Here is a 24,862-nt window from a genome sequence, read left to right as displayed (position 1 = left end):
ACAATTTCCTCCGGGGATCATCGCGTGTTCTTTTGAGCAAATCCGTTAATATATCGCTAAAATTGTTTGTACACAAATGTCAAAAAAAGCTGCGGAGCGTGAGTCCCTGATTTTCTGGATTTGCTCAGGTGGTGCAGATTATTGATGCGCGCATTAGTTCTCTCTCTTGCTTTCCCGCTATGACGTCACTTTTAACACAGCATAAGAACAGCTCTCCCAAATCAACGCAATTTTTTCTGCGATGGCGACAAAAAATCGCCGCGATTTCGTTGTTGTGTCATAAAACTCTACATGTAGCAGCGAAATCGCAGCGATTGTTTGTCGTTGTCGCCGTAAAAAATCGTATTGATTTGGGTGATCCAAAGCCACACCTCAAATCTTCAAGAGCACAAATCTAAAGAACCAGACGTCCATTCAAGCTGAAAACTAGAGTTTTCAAATTTCCCGGGATTTGATTTCCCGGGAAACGGGAAATGAAATTACCATTTCCCGGGAAATCCCGGGATCCCGGGAAATTCTGAAAAACGTGAAAATAAAGCAAATTTGGTGGAATTTTATTTTTCAAATTATCTGTATTTCGTGTAGGGTCGGTGTTCGCTTAGTAGGCAGTCCCCTATAGTCGCACTAGTAGCTTTTTACGGCCGTTTTGCTACAAATCGTTGCAATACATTTTTAACATGAAGCTCAGAACCTTAACCATTGATACACAACTCGATTTTGTTAAAAAAAAAATGATCGAAATATAGTTTTGCTTATAATTTGAGCTCCCTTGCATCAATTGTTCATATTGTTCCTATAGTAGCACTACTAAGAAAATCTATTTTTCATAAAACAAAATAATTAATTAAATTAGAATTTTTTTATATCAATCAAAAGCTGTTGATTCACTTTTTAAAGCAAAAATGTAAAGGCGACAATAAACACAAAAACATTTGTTTTCGTATTTTTGAGTTTTTTTTTTACAAAACCGTGATAAAAAGCTTTCAGACGTAAAAGCAATGCCACTGGCTTTATTTTTCGATTTTATTCGAATATTTGTTCTTAGTCATGCGGCTTCATCGACCCTATATGTATTTTATTCCAGTAAATTAGTTGGTTATTTCTGTACTTTATGAGTAATTTATTCATGTTTATCTAAATAAATGATAGCTTCATTTCAAACGCTAGGCTTCAGAACAAAAAAGTTTATAGCATTAAGCAAAAGTGGAGTTTATTCTTAATCCAACTAGAGTCTTTATATTAAAAATTGTGACTGTTACATCCATGAAAACTTTATAAGCCTATTGAATTCATAGAAAAGATCCCTTGAAAATTCCTTTATTATATATAGCAGAATTCGTCAAAAACGATATCTATTTTTTGAACAACTATTTCATTTCAAAAAAAAAAAAAAACAAAAAATCAGCATCGATATATAACTAGTGATGTAGTGAGTTCATTTGTTAGAATTATGTGATAAGTAAATGGTGCGATGGTTTATGTTTGAAAATAGATAGTAATTTCTTTTTTATAAAGCCACCCGGGAAATATGAAAATCCCGGGAAATACGGGAATCCCGGGAAACAGAAAATCATTTCCCGGGAAACGAGATTCCCGGGAAATCTCAATTCCCGGGAAATGTTCCCGGGAATGAAAACTCTACTGAAAACTCTATCGATTGGTTACTCGATGGCCAATCGATCAAGTGTTCAGCTTGAACCGCTGTCTGGTTCGTTAGATTTGTGCTCTTGAAATTCTGAGATATGCCTTCGATTTATATTCACCTTAAACAAGAAAGATGCATACATTATTTTTTATCGAAAAGTGAATCTAGGTTTATTCACGCTTTACCACACCACCAACTCCTCTCTCCTCTTATAACGTGACATAATTTCCTCACGACCCCCAATCAATAAAAAATGCGAATATTGATAATATATCATTACAAGTATTAGGAGCCAAATGCCGCAAGGCAAAAGTCTTAACCTTTTCAATACCGACATCAAGTTTCAAAATTCTCTAGTTTCGCCATCTGTCGATTGATTTTGATGATTTATTTCTGTAAAAATCACAAATCAGTTATAAATTTGATTCATGCATTGCAGGCACCATCAAAATTAGTTCCGGATATAGATTCAAGTTTGGTGGGGTACCTAGGGTAATTCACAATGGAAAAACGCAACATTTTTTTTTTCGATTTTCGCACATCTAAATCCCGAGAAAAAAAAAATGAGCCAAACGTTAAATTTAGCTCATTGAAAAACGGATTGTCTGAACAAACATGGGTGAACTTGTCAGCCTTATTTGCGGTTCCTCTATGCTATGTAGTCCAGGTTCAAAACTTTTTTTTCGAAATTTTCAAATATTTTTTAAAATACTCTCGAGGCTCAAAATTTAGTGAAAATGTGGTTTTATAGTCCGTTTTAAACAAAGAATCTGAAAATGAGATAATATCAACAATCCTTAATTCTTCCAGAAATCGTCCAGAAATTCCTTCACAGATCTTGGAATAGGATCATTTCTCCAGTATTTGCTCTTCAAAATAGGGGGAGATCCCCCAGTACCGGACACTTAAGCCACTAAATTCATAATTCGAAAAAATATTGATTTTATGGGCTCGTGTTACCCATTTATGATAAATATTATCATTTTCATAGTGTACAAAAATAAATTTGAAAATATAAATATGAATTTTGACACTGCATTTTGATGATGAATTTTAGTACCAAATTAATCGATCTCGAAAAGTGGCACCCAATACCGGACACGATCTGGAAATGCCTCGAATTCTGTAAATTTGAACATCATTGAATGTGTACACTATAGGAATAGTTTAAAATTGCCAATTCAATGCATTTGCAAAATTTACAAGAATAATTTGAGTTTTTCTTAGTTTGCAAGATGCCCATCAAAAACCTCTTTCATATATGATGAAAAATAGCACATTTTACGATGATGTTCTGAATGTTCATTCTTCTTAGTTTTATTGCATGTTTTATACCATGATCGACGGAACCCATGAAAAATGAAGGTATTCTGAGACACTGATGCAATAATTACAAAGATATCACATAGCAAATCATGCTGTCCGAAACTGAGGGACAGGAGGTGCTTAACCAAAATTGTAATCTGTCCATAGTTAGTTCAATTATGGTACAAAATACATTCATACTATCAAATTAGGATTATGTTCGATCATGCTTACGGGATCCGAAGTATTTTTTCATATTCAAAATACTTACTAAATAGGCTCAAAATTAAGTAGATACGTCAATTTTTTAAAGATTTTCAAACTTTTCTACTTTTCAAAAAAGGCATGCATATTTTAAGGATGTGTTATTCTACGCAAACATTAGTCTACATAAAAGCTTTCTTTTCTACTAGTACACCATCTTGATTGGACCATGATTTCTCAATGTTTCGACTTTGTCCGGTATTGGGTGCTGTCCGGCACTGGGGGACCTCCCCCTAATAGAAATACCTTCAGTATTTTCTACAAGGTTTACTCTAAAAGTTTGCTTTCGTCCAGTTTATGCAAGGCTTTTCTAGAAAATTTATTAGGAACTTCTAAATTAACCCCAACAGGTAATTCTGGTTAAGCTGCTGCCGCAATATCTCTTGGAGTTTATCACTTTTGCAGTTCGTTTAAATTTATATTGATTGATTTCTTAGGTATGTGTTGATGGATTCTTTAAAATTTAATTTAATTCAATACTCCAGCAAATACTAAAGCAAATATTCCAGTGATTCCTCTGTTCTACTTATTTTTCTTCTTCTTTCTGGCGTTATGTTCCAACTGGAACAGAGTCTGCTTCTCAGTTTAGTGTTTTCATGATCACTTATCGACTTGTGTCTCCAATCTCATTCATTCATGCCACAAAGCATAAAGTACAGCAAAAAAAAAATGAATATCATTATTCCATGTTTTATGGTATATATTAGCATAACATCACATCCACATGATTAAAAAAATGTTTCGACCCACTTCTTAGTTGTAACATTTAAGGCTAAGTAGCCAGTCATTCGTTTTGGCAACAATGATGCCTTTTAAGCTTGCCTTTCAAAGTGATATAACTAAGTCTTGATAGTTTATATCGACTTGAAAAAGTATCACTGTACGCGCTAACATGTATAAAATATTCTGATACTTTTTCAGCTGTGTCAGTTCAAAACCAACTGGTTTTATTTGATTCGAAATCGTGAGATGAATCAGCAACAATCATCAACGACGCGTACAAATTTCAATGACGGCCTACTTTGCCTTAAATTAAACCCACCCATTGCCTTGTGTGAATGTCAGATATGTTGAAATTAAACCTTATAAAGTTAATAAGAAAATTTAAAACAAACAGAAAAGAGTTACCAAAACATGTAAGGATTCCGGTGAGCAACACTAAGGTTTCCATATGGTCGGGGATTTAAAAATACGTTTTTTATGCCTATGGTCAAATTTCCAGCATATGACAAGAAAAAAAACTTAAACGTGTATTCCGCGAAACAAATTCAAAAAATTCGTTTTCGTTTCGAAAAATTCCGTGAGATATTTGATTTCGTATCGAGTTACACGAAACATTTTTAAATTTCGTTTCGTTTCGTCATTATCAGCGCAAGATATTCCGCGTATCGTTTCGTTTCGTATCGACATGGAAAAAATCCATACCGCATACCCTTAGCAGCTGGGCTTCAAATACTGCGATTCGCGAATGTGTGAAGGGTATGAGGCGGAGGGCCGACTGGAGAAATTCAGGTTTTCTAAATTCGCTCAGCTAGAAAACGCACAATTCGAGTGAAAACTGTGGGTGGTTGGTAGGATGGGAAAGCGGCTTTGCGCCTGGCTTGGTGTAGTGGGAGTCATTTGTGCAAAGTTATTAAAATATGTTGTTATTCATTAGCAAGTTTATACAAAATAAATGCGCTGCACATGGTTGAGCCATGAGCAGCGACGGAGAGTGAAAAGGAAAGATCCCAGCAGCCGATGTGAAACTGCATCCAATAGAAGGCTGGCGCGTTTGTGAAAATTTTACAAGCGTGCCAAATCATGAAAAGTGGGCACAGTGCTCCCAAGACCGGTGATATTAGAAAAAAAGGAAAATCGACGTTTCTCCGCAAAAACTTTTCTCCCAGGGTCAAATGGATAATGTTGATAATTACAATGAAAAAACGATCAAATTAATATTGCAGCTTTAGAAAAAGCACGACTTATATTCGATGTCCGTGTGATAAGGGAAAATATCCAGAAACCTGGAGGAAATTACCAGAACCCCACTCAGTGCCGTCGGTGCCAAAAGTGGGTCATGCAACAAAAAATTGCTGCATGGATGCTTAATGCATGATTTGCGGAGGTTCTTCTCATGCGTCTGTCCAGTGAAGGAAGATACCGATTAGTTCATATGCGCAAATTGCGGGGGCAATCATAAGTCATAAATCAAACTTGCCCTTCGCGTAGGCGAGTCGTCGGGGCTCGTGCCAGGCAGATAAACGGTAATGTTCGTTACGATAACGGTCGTTTTCGAAATTCCCTTGATAGAGTAAAGAACAATGCTTAATTTCGAGTCAATGATCGAGAATCATACCTATCAAGAAGATCATACTCATGCTCATTCACAAACTTTTTTTATTCAGTCGGGTAGCCGTTCGAATCTTTTATTTTTCAAATGGATCTACCCAAGGAAAATCCTTTGCCGATATTGTAGCAGGTAATTTGAACTCCTCCCCTATTCGTACTATGAGTTATGGGCTAGATTCTGATTCAGTACCCATTCTACTTGTTTCAAATCAAATGGAAAAACAACCCTACCGCCACAGGTAACATCTACTCCGCCTCTTCGTCTACCGAAAATTCTAACGGGAAATCATCAGATAATGTACCCACTTCAAGTGATGTGTCTGCCTCTGATTTTAATTTTCTAACTGAACAATTGAATCCAATGATTGATTCAATCATCAAAGCCACCACTATGACTGAAGCAGTCCAAGTTGGAGTAAAATTTACTAATAAAGTTGTTATTGGATTACGTTTTTCTAATGGATTCAATGAATAATAATTTAAATATTTTAAATTGGAATGCTCGTTCTTTGAATGGTAAACAGGACGAGCTGTCTTATTTTCTTACAGCTAATAACGTGCATATAGGGTAGGTGTACCAGTTATGGCCATAATGGTTCCCTATTTCGCCAAACGTGAAAATTTGATAGCCTCAACATTTTTAAAAGTGTTTAAGCAGTAAGATATAGGATATATCTTGATGTTAAAACATTCAAAAAGATTGAAAATGTAAAAGCTATTCGAATCTCGCATGTGGACAAATAGGGAACTTTCCCTAGCAGTTATAACAGAAACCTATTTAAAACCTGGATCCAAACTAAAAAAAGGTTCCTAATTTTTTTGTTTATTGTAATGATCGCATGTGGGGGAGTTGCAATCAACATTCGTATAAAACATCTACTGTTTTCGTCATTTGAAGCGAAAGTTTTTGAAACTTTAGGTGTTTCTGTTGAAACACAGCTTGGTAAATATACTTTCATAGCTGCCTATTTGCCTTTTCAATGCTCTGGACAGCAAGTTAATTTGCTCTAAACTGACTTGCGAAAATCAACTCGCAATAAGTCATTTTTTTGTCGTTGGTGACTTCAATGCCAAACATCGGTCATGGAATAATTCTCAAAGTAATTCCAACGGCAGAATTTTATTTGATGAGTGCTCTTCAGGATATATTTCAATTAAGTCCTACATGTTTTTCTTTTTCTAGAAATCCATCTACGATTGATTTGGTCTTAACCGACTCTATTCATCTTTGTAGCCAATAAAATACTCATGCTGATTTTGATTCTGATCATGTCCCTGTTTCATCTCAATTATATTGACTCTAATTTTGATGTTAACATTTCTTTACAAACACAACTCGATATTGACAATGCTCTTGTAACTTTAACAAATATCATTGTTGAAGCCAGGAGCATTGCAATTCCAAAATGTGTAGTAAAATTTGAATCCGTGATTATAGACGATGATCTTAAACTCTTGATCCGTCTTAAAAACATGAGGAGAAAGCAATTTCAACGCACTTGCGATCCTGCTATGAAGATTATATGGCAGGCTTTGCAGAAAGAAATCAAGAAACGTTTTACACAACCGAGAAACAAAAAAATTGAAAATAAAATGTTTAAATTGGGCCCTGGCTCTAAGCTTTGTTAAAAATTATCTAAAATTTTGAATAAACCTTAGGGTATTGGCTCCTGCAGAAGCTGTTCAATCAGCTTACTTTCCTCCATCAGTAAATATTTTGGAAAGGTCATTTTGAACAGAATGATAGTCCACATGAGCGAAAATTCAATTTTTGCCAATTGGACTCCGCCATTCGACCACTCATCAACCTTTACGTGAAACAAACTTGATTCGTTCCAACAAACCTGAAATCTACTGGTCTTGCTCTTCTAGACATAGAAAAAGCATTCGACAGTGTTTGGCATGAACGCTTGATTGTAAAATTGAGAAAAATCTTTAATTTTCCAACATACATTGTTAGAATAATTCAAAGGTAACTGTCAAATCATGCACTTCAGGTTAATTACCCAGTAAACACAAACTCGTATACGATAGCGCATAAGAGTACAATTGTGGAGGCGATATACGTTCATACGCCATTAGACTGCATGCTTAATGTACGTAAATCGCCTCCACATTTGTACTCTTATATCCTATCATAAACGATCGTGTGTTTACTGGGTATCAGAACTCCAGGTCTGAAAGACTTCCTATAAGAGCTGGTGTTCCTCAAGGCAGCATTTTGGGACCAATATTATACAATATTTCCACATCTCACTTACCTGAGTTACCTCAGGGAAGTCAAAAATCCTTGTTTGCGGATGATACAGGCCTCTCTGCCAAAGGACGAAGCCTGCGTGTCATCTGTAGTAGATTGCAGAAGAGTTTGGATATTTTTTCTTCATACTTGAAAAAAATGGAAGATTTCTCCTAATGCCTCCAAAACTCAACTAATAATATTCCCATATAAATCAAAAAGTCTTTATTTGAAGCCTTCAAGTAGACATGTTTTCACGATGAGAGGAGTTATAATAAATTGCTCAGATGCAGTTACGTATCTTGGGCTCATGCTAGATAAAAATTTAACTTTCAAAAATCACACTGAGGGCATTCAAGCCAAATGTAACAAATATATAAAATGTCTGTATCCAATTTTTACCAGAAAATCGAAACTTTGTCTTAAGAACAAGCTTTTGATCTTCAAACCAATTTTCAGGCCAGCCATTTGTATGCTGTACCAATATGGACTAGCTGTTGAAATTCCAGGAAGAAAGCTCTGCAGAGGATTCAAAATAAAATTTTGAGATATTTTCTGAAGCTTCGTCCCTGGGTCTCTAATGAGCTAGATGAGTAGATTTTTTTCTGCAAGTAATGGTTTGAGGAGCACCGTAAATACATATTCGCGGCAAAAAAAGAGAAATCAGGTTCGTCGCTTATTTTCCCAGTGCAGTCTTTTGAATGCAACCGTCCAAAAGCTCGAGTCTTGTTATGCCTCCGCTATTGCTTCACATTCACTCTGCAACTCGACACGAAATGGTCTTGCTGGGTGTCACTTTCGATGCTTGTTGGATTGATATCTTCGTTATTATCACTTTCATTCAAAATTGACACCTCCTTTGGTCGAATCCGAGTTGTTCAAGTCTTCCACTGTCACTTTATTCGTCGTTTTTCAGAACACAGTTACTTCTCGGTACTCCCGGACAGAACTTGCCGTCCTTCCTTCCTTTTTTTTCAGGGAAAACTCCCAAAAACCCAACACTCGATTAATCCTAAGTTAGCGTTAACTAACTCTAGCTAGCGCACCACACCGTGATTCCGCACACACAAGGCTTAGCCGTATCGGTTACTCAGTCACAAGTATAGTCTCGGACAACGAAACAAGGCGAGGAGCGAAAGAATCGAAGCGATATTGACACAAACTATGCGAACTAGGGACTAAATCGAAAATTGTGTTTCATAAACATGGACGGTCCCAAACGCAGCACAGCACGAGGCCCGTCACCAGCTCTAGAGAGCACCACGTCGTGGTCGGTTCGCGCGCCGATCGGCGGCTTCGGGTTCGAACTTCGTGTGCGCGCGTTGCGAGGAGTGGGTGGGAGTTCGTTGATGCAGCGCTGTAGCCACGGCGGTGATGCACCGTGGTCGCACTCCTTACAGATGTTAGCCAAAAGGGCAAATCTGACTTAACTTGTTCAGAAAACCTCATGCATTAAAAAACAGGATTTTTTTAACAATTTGATCGAAATGATCGCGAAAACCAGTGGCGCGAGAATTAAGTGGGACAAGTAGAACATATCCCATCCACAAAAATAGCTGGATGGGATATTCAAATTTTTGTACTATCCATCCCAAATAATACTGGTAACAAATGTAATATTTTATAAAAATAAAAGGTAATTTGTTTTATTTTTATAAAATATTGCATTTGTTGTCGTTGCATGTCTGATAATTTGTAACATAACTGTTTTATGATTATCAATTGGTCGGCGTCGCCCTACCTCCATTTCACTCTTATCAGATTTAATTAATGCTGTATGTTTGGGCGCATTGTCCCCTAGACACGCCAGTGGATTTTTCTGCTGTTTTGCCCATCCAGACAGCTCGCCCAAAACCCAGACGGTATTGTTTCACCGATGGAGCAGTCGACAGCTAGATAATAGGCTACCACAATAGGGTGGGGCTTATTTCCAAAAATCTTCCGTAGTCAGGATTTACAAAGTGGAAAATGATCATCGGTCCCAAAATAACATCCTGTGAAAAAATGAGAATTTTTGGTGAAGGTTTAGAGGTGGCGCAAAGGGCGTATGTGCAGTTTTCCCATTTTAGTGAACTCTGAAAAACTTTGGTATGCTTTTCAGCTTGTTTTGGTGATTTTAGGACCCTTAAGGGCAAAAAATCACCTCAAAATTGCGATATCTCCACTCCTTTAGATGATATTTGACGAAATATATATTATGCATGCGATTTTTGGCCCTTGAATAGGTTACGCTGACTGATTAATATGAACCCGAATAAGCATATAAATAGCTGGGGAGAATTCCTATGCTAGTAGAATGGAACAAAAAGCAAAGAAGAATGAGAGAAAGAACAAAGAACACAGAAGAAAGTAAGGTGGGGTGGGTTAAACAGGTGGGAGGGTGAAACTAGCAATGTCTTGAGCGTAACTGAGGAATCTAGAAAACGATGATTATATTTATTGACTTCATTTTTTTTTAAATCTCTATTAACGAGATTTTTAGCTCTTTAGCTATGGGCTAGTTCATCTCGGGACCAAAGGGTTTACTTCCCATCCTTCGGAAATCGCCACTGAAATTTTTAGTGACTATCTCGGGGATGAAATTCGATCCCAGATCCTCAGCGTGAAAGGTGTGTGTTCTAACCACTACACCAGGTCCGACCCCTTGATTTCTATTTAATATTACCCACTTCAGAAATATTTCAAGTAATTTTTCTTCAAGTAGGGGAAGAGCACCAATTTTTTAACCATCTTTAGTTTTCGACCCATGTACACGATTTTATTGGAACTTATTGCAACTTTATAGGACTTTATGGAAAAATTTCAAGAACGGCTAAAATGTCCTTAATACCATGCGAAGTTTCATCATTATTCTCCTGGTAGATATAGATGCACGTCACTTTACTGCTTTAGCTCAATAATCGTTTGGTTGTTTTTTTTTCTGAATGATGATAGCAATTTATTGAATGGGACCGTTGCAAAATTTACATCCTGGAAATTCAGCCTCACGCAGTATCTATTTAATTCATAACTAATTAATATAATTATTTATATATACATACGACATCCTGTGAAAATTCCTTCATATAACTCTGTCCTAAAAAATATTTTTCAGAACTGTGACGACTTAATTTTGGTTTTATTTGATAGGTTTTCAACCTGAAGTGCTTTATCTCTTGCACCCTATAGAAGCTCGTGTACTAATTTGAATTTTGACTACCGATTTTTTTCCTTCTGCTGTTGTTTATACACATCGATTTCAAATACAGATGTAGAACGATGTATTGAACTTCATCTGCATTTTCGTTTGTCCGAAGTTATGTTGAAGGTGTTGTGGCGAAAGTGAAGTATTGGTACCCCAAACGCAATTAATTGCTGAAATGGCATCATAATCCAGAAATTCATGTGGAAATTCTAACAAGAAGTGTTATTGCTGGAAAGCAGAAATCGTTTATGGATTTACCTAATAAGTATATTTCGTGTGGGATCAAAATCCGAACACCTAAGAAATGAATCTAAACCCTTTAACTTCATATAAAACTCCTTCTATTTGTATGAAGTGTACGAATTTTGAGCCTGTATGGATTTGGGCCCCTCTGTAATTTCTTTCAGATTATAAAAGCAAATGCTGGAGTTATATCAAACAGTGTTAGTGAGTGTTAAACTTGCAATCACATCTCATACATCCAACCGAGATATTTTCACGGCTCCATAGTTGATTCTAATATAATATCATCAGTTACACCCTCCCCCTGTTTAACCCACCCCACCTTACATTCTTCTGTATTCTTAGTTCTTTCTATCATTCTTCTTTGCTCTTCGTTCCATTCCACAAGCATAGGAATCCTCCCCAGCTATTCTTATTCGGGTTCATATTAATCAGTCATTGTAACCTATTCAAGGACCAAAAATCGCATGCATAATATATATTTCGTCAAATATCATCTAAAGGAGTGGAGATATCGCAATTTTGAGGTGATTTTTTGCCCTTAAGGGTCCTAAAATTACCAAAACAAGCTGAAAAGCATACCAAAATTTTTCAGAGTTCACTAAAATGGGAAAACTGCACATACGCCCTTTGCGCCACCTCTAAACATTCACCAAAAATTCTCATTTTTTCACAGGATGTTATTTTGGGACCGATGATCATTTTCCACTTTGTAAATCCTGACTACGGAAGATTTTTGGAAATAAGCCCCACCCTACTACCACAACCCATGACTAGACGGCTACGGATGGATGGACAGACAAATCTTGTCTCTCCTGCCCGTTGCTTCTGTCCTTGTCTCTCTACAGCGATGTGGAGAGCGAATATTTGAGACTAGGATGCAAAGACGATAAACAACTATCGATGGACAATAGTTAGCTTGGGTGCTCGCGCACTGACCAAGCCGATCGTAGTCCTCTCAGTAGATGACGTCACTGATATCGATCATCAGAGCACGGTGGATGGATGGCTTGCTCTGATGATGATATCAAACGGCTCTACTTCTCACCAGTCTACCTTTGCTTATCGGCGTGATCGGTCGAAGTTTAAAATTACATTCCCGTGAATTCAAGTATAGTACGTAATATAGAATTTAGTATTTAGTTGAGAAAACTAAAGGTGTTTGATTAACGGTACGAACCGAAAGCCCGCGTCCGCTCGAAGGAGATCCAGAAGTGCATCAAAGGGTGAAGTCTGTGGTTCCTTATTGGGGGATAAATTGAACTGTGCTGTGAAGAAAGGATTTAAATTTCCCTGGTTGTGGTTGGTGTATGACGGCAGCAAGGTGTTCGATTGGGTGATTGGCGGTGATTTCGCTAATTCGTAGCCAGGAATTTCTGTCGGTTGCTGGAGCCTAAGTGAGATTGTGAACCATTCTAATCCAAGATCGAAGGTGGGTTCCGGACCCGACACTGTAAACTGCGAGAGATAAATTTACTTTGGATGATCAATTAAATTCGATAAAAGTATGCAGTCAGAGTGGAGCAAGTGCTTATTACCATAACAGCGAAAATGATCAGCGTGCTGAGGAATGCAAGAAAATGCAAAACATTTCAAGAGATTTGTCGGATTTTTCGACATCGAATGATTCTTCTACTCATCTACCAATAGATATTCATGAGTATTACTTAATTCGATGCATTTGATTTGGATTTTTGACCATTTACCATATTTGAATAGGTGGTCAGAAATTGCAACAATTTCTGTGCAGACAGAGCGGACCAAGTGTTGAAAAGCAATAAACTGATTGATTATTGCATTTTTTTAGTCGATTTCAGAGTCCGATAGAAGTTAATGGTAGTTCTGTAGTGTATGTATGGAATGTTCTAAAACCCGCTTCTTGGACCAGTGTATTTTGGTCGGTACTCAAGATTTTCACTTGGTCCACTCTGACTGAACACATATTTGAATATTTTTGGCCTTCAATACTCTGACACTGCACAACCTTAATTTTGAAGCTATCGTAATGCCACTGATTTCGGTATTGACGATATGGATTATCGAAGTATTTACGATACTGGTGTCGAAGGGTCTTGATAATCTGTTTATCTTAGAGATGTGCACCGAGTTTGACCATGCAAACATTAAATGATAGACCAATGCACGAGTTCATTAGTTGACGTTTTAGCGGTGCAGTGTTATTTACGACTCTATGACACTATCCCGAACGCCACTACCCCGAATGTCATTACCCCGAACGCCATTACCCCGAAAGCCATTACCCCGAATGCATAACATTTTGAGACTTACTATAGTTAGAAGGTAGGGAGATAATTGTACCATTCCATATAAGAATTAAACTAGTTTTGCTCAATAATTTAAATTTTTGAATACAAGAAGATAAAAAGGAGCTAGATTTTCAGCAAATAAATTCAAAATACTATGTTTCGTTTGTTTTTGTACTCAAATTTGGTGGAGACTCACACAGCCACACTGCAATTCTCTGAAGAACAGCCTACTTCGATAAGAAGGGTGAATTTATTATGAAAAGGAGAGCTATAATATGAACAAACTTAGGATGTATTAAAGTCTTCTTTTGGACGCTGATACCCACCTCTTTCACTTAATTTTTTTAGATGCAGGTCTTCAACCATTAAGATCTTCTAAGAGATTTCATACCGTAAACGATGGCAATACAAGATCACTCTGATATTATCGCTGCAAGTGGTGTTCTATGGAACCCGCAAAGACGAATATAATATACAATCGTTCCGTTGTGGCGTAGAAACGCTATTATACTTTTACATAAAAAACGGTGACCTTTGATCGCCGCTTCAGTAAAAACTTTCGTTGGTTTGTAGGATCGTTCAGCTGAATTTCGATAAAATAATCACCAAAAATAGTTGTGATTGATTCCAGACAATGAATAAATGATGATGGCTGCAAAGTGGAGAGCAGTTCCATAAGAGACCTGACTGTTTTAGTACAATAGATAAAAGAAGGGAAAATTTCTGGTTAGAATGACAATAAGATTAACTTCAATGAATACATTAAAAAGCTAAACCAACGAAAATTTAAAAGAACAGCCTTTTAGAGAAGAAATGGCAAATTTCTGGTGAAATGCTTGCAGCTATGACGTGAATACTCACTGTAACAACGTGATACTATAGCACAATCTATATTCATAAGAAAGGAAAATCTTTGTTTGAAACATAATTGAAATATGAACGTCACCACCGTACCTCACGCAGCTGTTCAGCAAGACCATATTGAGGGTATGGGTTTGAATCCCTCAGGTGGTGAATCTTATTGCATTGAAAATTTTCTTGGCATCCCTGTGCATAGAGACGTATGTACAATAATGGTAAATTGACAAGGAAAGCTCTCAGTCATTAAAAGGATTATTTTATTGAAAGCCCCTTCACAAACTTCATAACGCTGTAGGGAGCAAACATATTGTGGGTTGTTGTACTCAAAATGTTACACCTCATACAAAATTTGTAGAATTTCCATACAAAGAGTGTTACGAGGGGGTGGATAGGTTTCAAAAATGGCAAGTTTCTGCGTTTTTAATTTGTGAATGATCCCTTGAACTATGAAACTGCCCACTGAGCTGAGAAACAGGCACTGTCCCTGTAAGAAAAAGAAGAAGATAGTTGCCAACCAAATATTTCCAAGGGTGGAGGGCGGCTGTCAAATGGGAGTAAAATTGAATAGCCGCCAACCTAAGTCCAGAACCAGTTACCAGTTTTAAGGCTTAACGCGGGATAGTAAAAAATATTATTCGCAAGAATACAGGTAATAAATGCGCTTGAAGGATATTGTTTGCAAGCAGTTATTTGCTACATGCTACTACAGTGCGCTGTTGGCAATTTAATCCGAAAATTCTGCTGAATTCTCAAAATGGATGTTTTCGACAAAATTGATTACGCCTTCACCATTGTTTGATCGTAATTTTGTATGGTTGTTTACATTTTAGAACCAGCTACACGTTGGGGTAGCAATAAAGGGCCGCCAGTACCACCCTTGAATATTTCGAAAGAACATATGAAAGAAGGGAAAACATATGATGAACATTTTAACGATGTATTTAATTTTATCAGTTTACATTAGAGACGCATACATGAATGGTCAATCCTTTATAAAAGTATGGTCAACATTTTTGACCGCAAAACAAGATACGGCATTGTATATCATACTTTTCGGGGTAACGGCTCATTCGGGGTAGTGGCGTTCGGGGTAATGACCCATTCGGGGTAATGGCTTTCGGGGTAGTGACCCATTCGGTCAAATTAATGAACGTGTGCATTGGTACATTGATATTTTCCTAGAAATTATTCAGTCAGAGTGAACCAACTCACTGAACGGTGAACTTTAGTTCAGTCAGAGTGGACCAAGTACACATAGTCCATCAAATAATCGTTCTATCATAGGTCTGGATTATGATTTTTCATGACTACCACTATACATTATATTGTTTGATAGTAACATAAGGATGTGTAGAAATATTGTACCAAAATTTTAATGCATTAAAAAATACAAAGCTTTAGACTTTAAGCCCATTTTTCTCAAAATATGAAAAATGTCACTTGGTCCACTCTGACTCAACACCAACCAATTTTGGTTACTGAGCTATGGCATTGTGACTTAGTCTAAATTGCCATGAGTTACATTGAAGGTGAATTTTTGGCTGCACATAAACAAATAGCAAACAATGTCACTAAAAGATGGCCAATTCATATGTGCGTAACAGCATGAACTTTATGTTTGGTTACAATGTGTCATATTCACAGCAGTTTAATAGCAGTTTCAGTATAATTACAAATCAATTACAAAACATCTCCATTTTATGATCTGTGGTTATTTTCATTGATTTTTTGATTAATTGTTGAATTCACAATTTACATGATTTGTAACAACTTCAAGACAATTAAATTTGTCATAATTTTAGATTGGTTGCCTTCAAACAGACACTTGTAAGTATATTGCTGTAGATGAAATCGTATGGCAATTCATGATAGGCATTCAAGACCAATTGTGGGAGACAAAAAAAATGTTTTTTAAATCACAATCTTCACAAATAGTTAAATACAAATTGAAAACGCTGTTGATATGAATAAGAGTGGTAATTTCTATCTCAATTTCGGTTTCTAAACGTTTAGTTCAATGCCTTTTCTGTTAGTTATTCACAAAAAATGCATGAGCAATCAACAAATAGCACAGGGTTTCTCAACCGGTGGTCCGCGGACTCCAAGGGGGCCGTAGCGAGTTCTCAAGGGCTCCGAAAAGCCATTGAGAATATGTGTCGTTTAAATGTTAGGAATTTGTAATCCAACCTGGTTTCAAGTGAACATTATTACCAAGTAGCAAATTTTGTTTAAAATTTGAAATGTGAAAATACTAGGAAATACCTTCAATGTCATCCTGTCAAATAAATATTTCAAGTTAGCTATAAATACTCAACGCGCATCCATTCTAATTCTGTGCATTGCGATCTTGAATTTTTAATTTACCATTAAAAATTTATTATCATTTCTGGAGGTTTCTATACAAAAATTGTGGAATATTTGCGGCCTAATCCTCTGTAGATTTTGCCAGCTTACTGACAAGACAAATCGATTATTCACTGCTTTCACCCAAACCATTCGTGGTATTCTTTCGAGATTTTTTGTGAAATAGTTACTTTCGGTAGAGTTCTTTAAAGATGCCTTATGGTTATCAAGGTGATCGGAGAATTCCTTATTTGCTTTTAAGAAACCCATGAAATCTGCAATTATCTTTTGTGTATATGTATATTATTCTTGGAACTCATGATTTACTTCGATTGGGTTTTTAAGAACAACTAAGCTCATATTTGGTCATAATATGCATTATTTTCACTCGATTTTTATTGCCAAGTTTTAGACAACTCAGCCGAGAAAATTCATACCCTCATTGAAGTGCCCAAATCCCAAACTACTCCCAGTAGTTCATCCTACTTGCCCTGCATGAAATGTTGAATTTTGTGAAGACCCTTCATGAAAGTTCCTTATTGTCAAAAAAAATAGGTAAATTCCTGATTAAATTCTTAGTGGACTCCTGCAAAGGATCACAGCAGGATTCTTGCATTGACGATTTAACCATTAAGATCTGTGTTGGATTACTGATATGGTTTGTAAGGGTTGCCTGCTCAGTACATCAGATAACACTTCAATAGTCGCATTATGTGTTTGCTACAACACAGCTATGAAAACCTCGTTTTTCGTTCACAGCAACAGCATGGTGCTTCTGGCGGTGGTTAACCGCGTGACGACCAGAATGTTAAATTATTTTGAAAGATTCTATGTTTCCATTGATTTTAAGGCGAAGTAGGCCGTCATTGAAATTTGTACGCGTCGTTGATGATTGTTGCTAATTCATCTCACGATTACGAATCAAAGAAAATCAGTTGGTTTTGCACTGACACAGCTGAAAAAGTATCAGCATACTGTATGCATGTTAGTGCATACAGTGATACTTTTTCAAGTCAATATAAACCATCAAGACTGAGTTTTATCACTTTTAAATGCATGCTGAAAAGTAGGGTTCCTAGTACCGACGCTTTTTGACGAGTACCGGTTCTACGGTACTGTAACTCTCAGTACCGGTAGTACCGGTATAATACCGGTACTGGAAATTTGTTTGCAATACATATAAAACACACTGTATAAGACAAAAAAATTGCACCTTTTCAAATTAGTCACATAAATACAAGTTTGTTGAAGGTTATTCTTATTTTTATGAATTTTAACGCTTCCTAAACAAATATTTTAAATAACAATGAGTAAACTTTATACTCAGAAATATGTGTTGAACACATTCATTCAAATTTGTCGTTTAACCATCGGCTCCATCCCATTACCCCGAACGCCATTACCCCGAACGCCACTACCCCGAACGCCACTACCCCGAATGGGTCACTACCCCGAAAGCCATTACCCCGAATGGGTCATTACCCCGAACGCCACTACCCCGAATGAGCCACTACCCCGAATAGTATGAGATACAGTACAGTATCTTGTTTTGCGTGCAAAAATGCGTCTCTAATGAAGGCTGGTAATTTATACCACGTAAAATTCGTCGGTAAAATGTTCATCATATATTTTCCCTTTTTTATATTCCAGCTATTCTTTCGAAATATCTTGATGGCAACTATATTCTTCTCATTCTTTCTGAGACAGTGCCTGTTTATCAGCTCAGTGGGCACCTTCGCAATTCAAGGGTTCATTCACAAATTTCATTTCGCCAAAAATTGCCATTTTTAACACCTACCCACCCCCTCGTACTTTTTTTTGTATGGAAATTCTACATATTGTGAATGGGCTGTAATATTTTGAGGACAACCCCCCACAAACTTTTTTGCTCCCTTCAGCGTTACGAAATTTGTGAATGGGCTTTAATAAAATAAGCCTTTTATTGACTGAAAGGAATTCGAATCCATAACCCTCAATATGGTGTTGCTTAACAGATGCGTAATCACCGGTATTTGGACTTGTTGGTGGTGTTCATATTTCAATTCTGTTTTTCAACAAATATTTTTCTTTCTTATGAATATAGGTTGTGTCATAGCATCACGTTGTTACAGTGATCATTCACGTCATAGCTGCAAAAATTTCACCAGAAATTTGCCCTTCTTTTTTAAATAGGCTGCTCTTTCACGTTTTGTTGGATAAGCTAGTCACTAATATTTCCATATAGAACAGCTTTTTATAAAGGAATATATCTTGAAGGCATTCACTAAAGTGATTCCTGCTATAATTCTAATCGGAAATTTTCCCTTTCTTTTATCTTCTTGTATTAAAACAGACAGGTCTCTTATCCCACAAATCAACAAAAGTTACTGTAGCGTCAATTAGAGGCCGCCGATTTTTCTAACATGTACAAGTGTACAAGTACGATAGCGGAACGGTCGTCTATTAGGTTGGTTTTTAGGCGGGTTCCATAGAACAACACTTGCAGCAACTATCTCAGGGTGAACTTGAACTTCCATTATCATCGTTTACGAAACAAAATCTTTAAGAAGATCTTAATCTTAATGCCCGACACCTATAAAAATGAGTAAAGGAAGTGGCTACCGACGTCCAATAAGAGACTTTTCTGCAACCTAATTTTGTGCATATTATAGCTATCCTTCTCATAATAAATTCACCCTTCTTTTCGAAATAGGCTGTTCTTCAGAGCATTGCAATGTGGCTGTGTGAATCTTCCCAAAATTAGAGGACAAAACTTAGTGTGTAAAAATTATTTGCTGAACAACTAGCTGCTTTTTTATCTTCTAATATTTGAAAAATACATTTTTGAGCCAAACTCGTGAAATACTCAAAAGGAATCGTATAATATTCTCCCCACTCTCTAACTAGAATATGTCTCAAAATGTTATCCATTCGGGGTAATGGCGTTCGGGGTAGTGACCCATTCGGGGTAGTGGCGTTCGGGGTAATGACCCATTCGGGGTAATGGCTTTCGGGGTAATGGCGTTCGGGGTAGTGGTATTCGGGGTAGTGGCGTTCGGGGTAGTGTCATAGAATCTTAACCATCCACAGTTAAACGTATTAGAAAAAGTTGCAGATATATTGTGTAATGTTGTATGTGGTGCGGAAACTCTATCAAATTGAAAAATTTATGGACTATTTTCATGTTATCACTTTGCTTTTTATTCATAAAGCAGGATTTAAAAATGCGAAGCATGTTCAAAATTCAATGGTTAACTGCCATACGCGTACGTATTTTTGTAACAAAAAAATTAGACGCGGAGAAAACTCTTTCTGGGTCCATCCTGATGCTCGAATTGTTGCCCACACATTGCGAAGTGCCAAAAAATAACTCCCTTTGAACTTGGCAGACTTGTAATATACGAATTATATAAAAAATCTATCCATATTTGTGCCATACTTGAAGCACCGTAAAATGCTTCAATATCGTAAAACCTTTATATATTTGTACCAAAATGTCTAGAAAGCTATATATTCATCATAAGCAGCTTGTGAATCATTTCCGTTCAACAACTTCATCCTCGTTATTTTTTAAAGTTCTAAAACATGATTTAAACGGAAACAAGATGCAAAAATTTAGCTATGAGGATATATTGTCCTTAATGCTGAAAATATGATAAATAGAATATGCTTTTTGTAACACGTCAATCGACCTCGCCATCAACGAACTTTATCAAACTAACGTACGATTTGTGCAGAAACAATTATTAGATTTTTTTCAGTACCGAAAATACCGGTACTCAGTGCTCCCCAGTACCGGTATTTCGGTACTAAAAATTAGTCGGTATTACCGGTTCTTTCGGTACCAGTACTCCCGGTACCAAAACCCTACTGAAAAGTCATTATTGCTGCTAAAACGAATGACGGGCTACTTAGCCTTAACGCGAGACGCTTGTTTCGAATTCCAAACAGCTCTTGGAAATCATTATTAGAAAAGTTGAACCATCAGTTGAAGTCGTCAAGCCACTAAAGAGACGTCTAAGGCAGTTGGGCATTATAAGCTTGGGTAGATTTTTATGGAAAAAGTTTATCAAAATGTGCCTCGAAAGTGAGAACTTTCGAACAGCACAAATTGAAACATTTCGTGTGAAATGTGTCCCATACAAAGTAGAGTGTCCGGAATTTGAAGCTGTCTGTAATGTGATTCGAAACGGTAGTCTCTGGACTGACAAACTCTGAGTTCTAAACCACCTGCTAGGTAAAATAGATTCTATTTCAGAAACTGTGATCTACCTGTGTAACGGGTCTAATGATTTGTATAATAATTTGCATACCATTTTGAAGCAGTAGGGTAGGTGTACCAGTTGTGGCCATAGTGGTTCTCTATTTCGCCATACGTGATAACTTGAATGTCTCCACATTTTGAAAAGTTTTGTGTGTTTTATTAGTAAGATATAGGATATATCTTAATGGTAAAACATTCAAAAAGATTAAAATTGTGAAAGTCATCGAAATTTCACATATTGCCAAATAGGGAACCACTATGGCCATAACTGGTACACTTTCACTACACCTATTGTGGCCAAACTTGATTTTCTGTGTTACTATCTGTACAAACAAGACGCAAGTGAGCAATAAGTAGTACACTGAATACTATAGAACACACGTGACACGTGACAGGGGTAAATAATCATTCAACATTCCCTGTATATCTTACACAAGCTTTAAAAATTGCAATATTTTTTAAGGAGTTCTTGTGTTGGCAATCTCAAATGGTAACCATTTGAAACATTTCAATTCTAACTTACACTTCTTCACCTAATGATTTTAACCCTTTAATACCCAAATTTTTATTTTCGATCGAAATATCATTTTTCGTTATCTAAAATCGTTCTAAACACGTTTTGGGCAATAATTTATTTTTATTCGCAAATTTGTGAATTTTGGGTTTTATAATTTTAATTTTTGAACATCTCTATTCTTTTTCATTTTTTCTTGGAGTCTCTTCTGGTTACTGATTTTTGGCAATAATAAAAATTCAAGTTTTCACGGTACTTTTAAAAATATTAAATTTATTTTTTTTTCTGGAATTATTTTTATTTTCCGTGTAATTAACGGAAATAAAGGTTTGAAATTATTTTAATTCCACCAAGCCCTTCTTCTGTGATAGGTTGATCGTAGAAAAATATAAAAGCTTCGATTTTTTATATTACACATTAAATGAACCCCAGGCATTTGTAGGTTATATAGGAATACAATTTTTCAAACAATTTTCAAATATACAAAAAAGGTTCAAAAGTCATAAAAAAACCTTTCTTATATGCATGTTATAAGTCAAGGTTAAATCCAAAAATAATATCATTTTGATTTCTGAGCTACGAAAAAATACACAAAATTCCAAAGTGTACCCCGTCTAAAGGCGGGGTTGGGTATTAGAGGGTTAAATTTTGAGGTACAAGGTCTCATTCACATATTGAAAATTACTGCAATAGTTTGGGTGGGTGTCTCTAAGCTGTTAGATTTCATACAAAATTTGGAAAATATTGATACAAACAGCGTTACAAGGGGGTAGGTGGGTATCAACAATGACTATTTTCGACATTATGAAATTTGTAAATGAACCCTTACAGTGTAAACTCAAGAAATCCAAAAATATATCAGTGGAAGAATTTGCTAATATCGTTTTTATTACTTTTCATCAGATATGGACCACTATGCCATGGCGCGATGGAGTTTGTGGATCGCTCGAATGGTGAATGGAGACGCCTTGCAGAGCCGATTGCCGACCGATTGGAGTTGTGTTGAGCTTGTCCGATTTCCCTTCTCTTTGAAGCAACAGCAATGCGGCGAAAACGATCGATGGATTGCTTGCTAGTACGTACATAGTTAGTAGATTTCTTTGTACTAAGCCGTGGGTTGAAACAGTAGAAGCATTAACCTAAGAATGCTAATGTCGCTGCTGTTCGTGTTACCAACATCTAGTTTGCCACGAACTGACAGCCTGAGTACCGGGCATCAAAGTGTCAAATCAATTATAAAAACATAAACAACGACAAGACATCGAACAAACAATGAAAAACCATAATTAAAGGTAATAATAATTAAAATCAGTTTTGTGACAACAGCGCTACTAGCGTTCTACTACTAATATTTCTATTGCTGAAACTGTGGATTTGGTGGATTTTGGAACACGTTTCCAGTCAGATTGCACCACTGTCTACCAAGAGCTGTGAGTTTCGTGGCAAATTTTGTATTCAATCGATGGCTTGTGCATCATAGTAATGCTAACTAGAAGCCAGACAGAGAGACATGCAAGATAGAAAAACATATTAGAACAAAAATAATCTGCGTGCTAGAAACCTCTGGAAGGTCATAGGGTGTACGGATTTGAATTTCCAGTTCAGTAAAAATGAAGCTATCAATTATGATTTCAAACCAGATATTTGCAAGACTATTTGGAGATTTTGGCACACTTACCGGTACATCCTTCAGCGATGCTAAAAATAACCGAAAAACAGAAGACCTAAGCATGAGCATAGATGACCGTGCAATTCGTAGTAGCTACTCCATAAATGACAACAACAATCGAGGTTGCACAGAGCTTCAATGAATAGGGCTTGGGATAAGCAACGTCTTTATGGTCATCGGGGAAGGGAAGAATACCTCTGTATCTTCACAGTTGCATAGAAAGGATGTTGGGTTAGTGGGATAAGTTAAGGCTCTGGGATTGTATTACGGTTGGTGATGCGTTCCAAGATATATAAAAGAAGAATCGGATTCATGATTTTACTCGATGGCTGCATTGCTCGCCGACCGCTACGTGTTAAACGCTTGCCCCCGCAAGAAGAAAATGAAGTGATTAAAGGTTCAAACACTATTACAGCCTAAAACAGATGAACTTAGCCTAATAGAATGCTTTTTTTGCTATACAAGGTTCGATCACAATCAACAGTTCGAAATATAGTTTAAAAAGCTCAGTATGACTGGATTAAATTTTACCAGGTACTTAATAAAATCAGAGACGCAAGGGACGTATATACCTTGCAGCAAAAAACATAAACGAAAAAAATACAGGCTTCTTTCATATTCCTACAGCGTGTATTTAATTATGTTTGGAATGTTCTTAGAGCACGCGCAGCACAGTTAAGGTACCCCGGGGCAAGTGGGACATAAAAAAAAACAAAAGTTCAAACCTATTGTTCAATGTAATTTTCAAAAGTCAATATTATGCAGATCCAACAACACGGTCACATTTTTGCAACATATTTGCTGGTGTGTACATGAATTTGATCAAATAATTTCGAAATTGTGAAAACCTTAGAAGAAAGATGGACAATGAGCCATTAGACGCAGTTTCATGTGTCAAATCACATCAGTAAGTCAACCATTGCAATAATAGGATTGAGAAATCATAGATTTTCAATTTTGTGTACATATTTGATGTACATTAGAGATCAACAATAAAAAAAGTAAAGTTTTATGAAGAAAACATAAATGTAAGGTTATGTCACATCGCATTTAATTTTAACTGAAAATTCCTCTAAAAGCGTAAAGAGGTATAAAACATGTTCAAAATACATCATTCATAAGTTATAAATCGAAATGCAGCACGTAAACTTTCAATAATTGACAAATTTTCAAATATTTTATTATTATTTGTTTTTACTGTTATGCATGGCGGAAAACCACTTAATGGAACTGTTTTCCACAACTACTGAATTTGGTAGAAATATCAAAATAAAGTTCAAATAAAATATTATAGTAATAGTAATCGTTCTCATGATGTATTTTTAATTTTACCTCTGTCTTCGTTCAATTTTAAATGCATATTTCAAAAATAAAAACAGAAGAAAATATTTTGAAAACTTATTTTTTCTCATACACCCGATTCTATTTTTGCACGGGGGATGCGTACCGTGCAAAAAAAGTTTTCAGTCCAAAATTTCAAAAACCGTGCAAATAAAAAGTCACACCATTTCTCGACGTTTCATGCAAAAATAAGGTTTTGGCGAAAAAAAAAAGTATGAAATTTTTTTTTGCACGGCCGTGTAAAAAAATCCGTGCAAAACAGAATCGGGTGTACTCAACAATTACGTAATATAAGATTGATTTTTTTTTCTTTTGATAAAAATCATTCGTTTGAATGTTTTAGTGTTACTCTCTAGGAAAATGTTTGAAACGTGTAGGAAAAGTTTTGATTCTGGTGCTTGTTTAGATAGGTCCCA

At 36.3% G+C, this 24,862-nt stretch overlaps 1 protein-coding gene across 4 annotated transcripts in view; it reads right to left on the bottom strand.

The window, feature by feature from the left end:
• The window catches only part of LOC5565645 (probable chitinase 10), a 206,989-nt gene extending 197,956 nt beyond the window's left edge, over positions 1–9,033 (bottom strand). Inside the window, exon 1 of one of the 4 annotated variants that reach the window (XM_021841185.1) lies at positions 8,814–9,033. The gene's annotated coding sequence lies outside the window, so the exon portion shown is untranslated. The remainder of the gene's footprint in view (positions 1–8,813) is intronic. The other 3 variants (XM_021841186.1, XM_021841187.1, XM_021841188.1) reach the window with 3 other exon arrangements.
• Between the last annotated feature and the right edge of the window lie 15,829 nt (positions 9,034–24,862).

The sequence above is a fragment of the Aedes aegypti genome, chromosome 2 (assembly GCF_002204515.2).
Source record: "Aedes aegypti strain LVP_AGWG chromosome 2, AaegL5.0 Primary Assembly, whole genome shotgun sequence".
NCBI lineage: Eukaryota > Metazoa > Arthropoda > Insecta > Diptera > Culicidae > Aedes > Aedes aegypti.
This window is presented reverse-complemented; position numbering and strand designations above follow the sequence as displayed.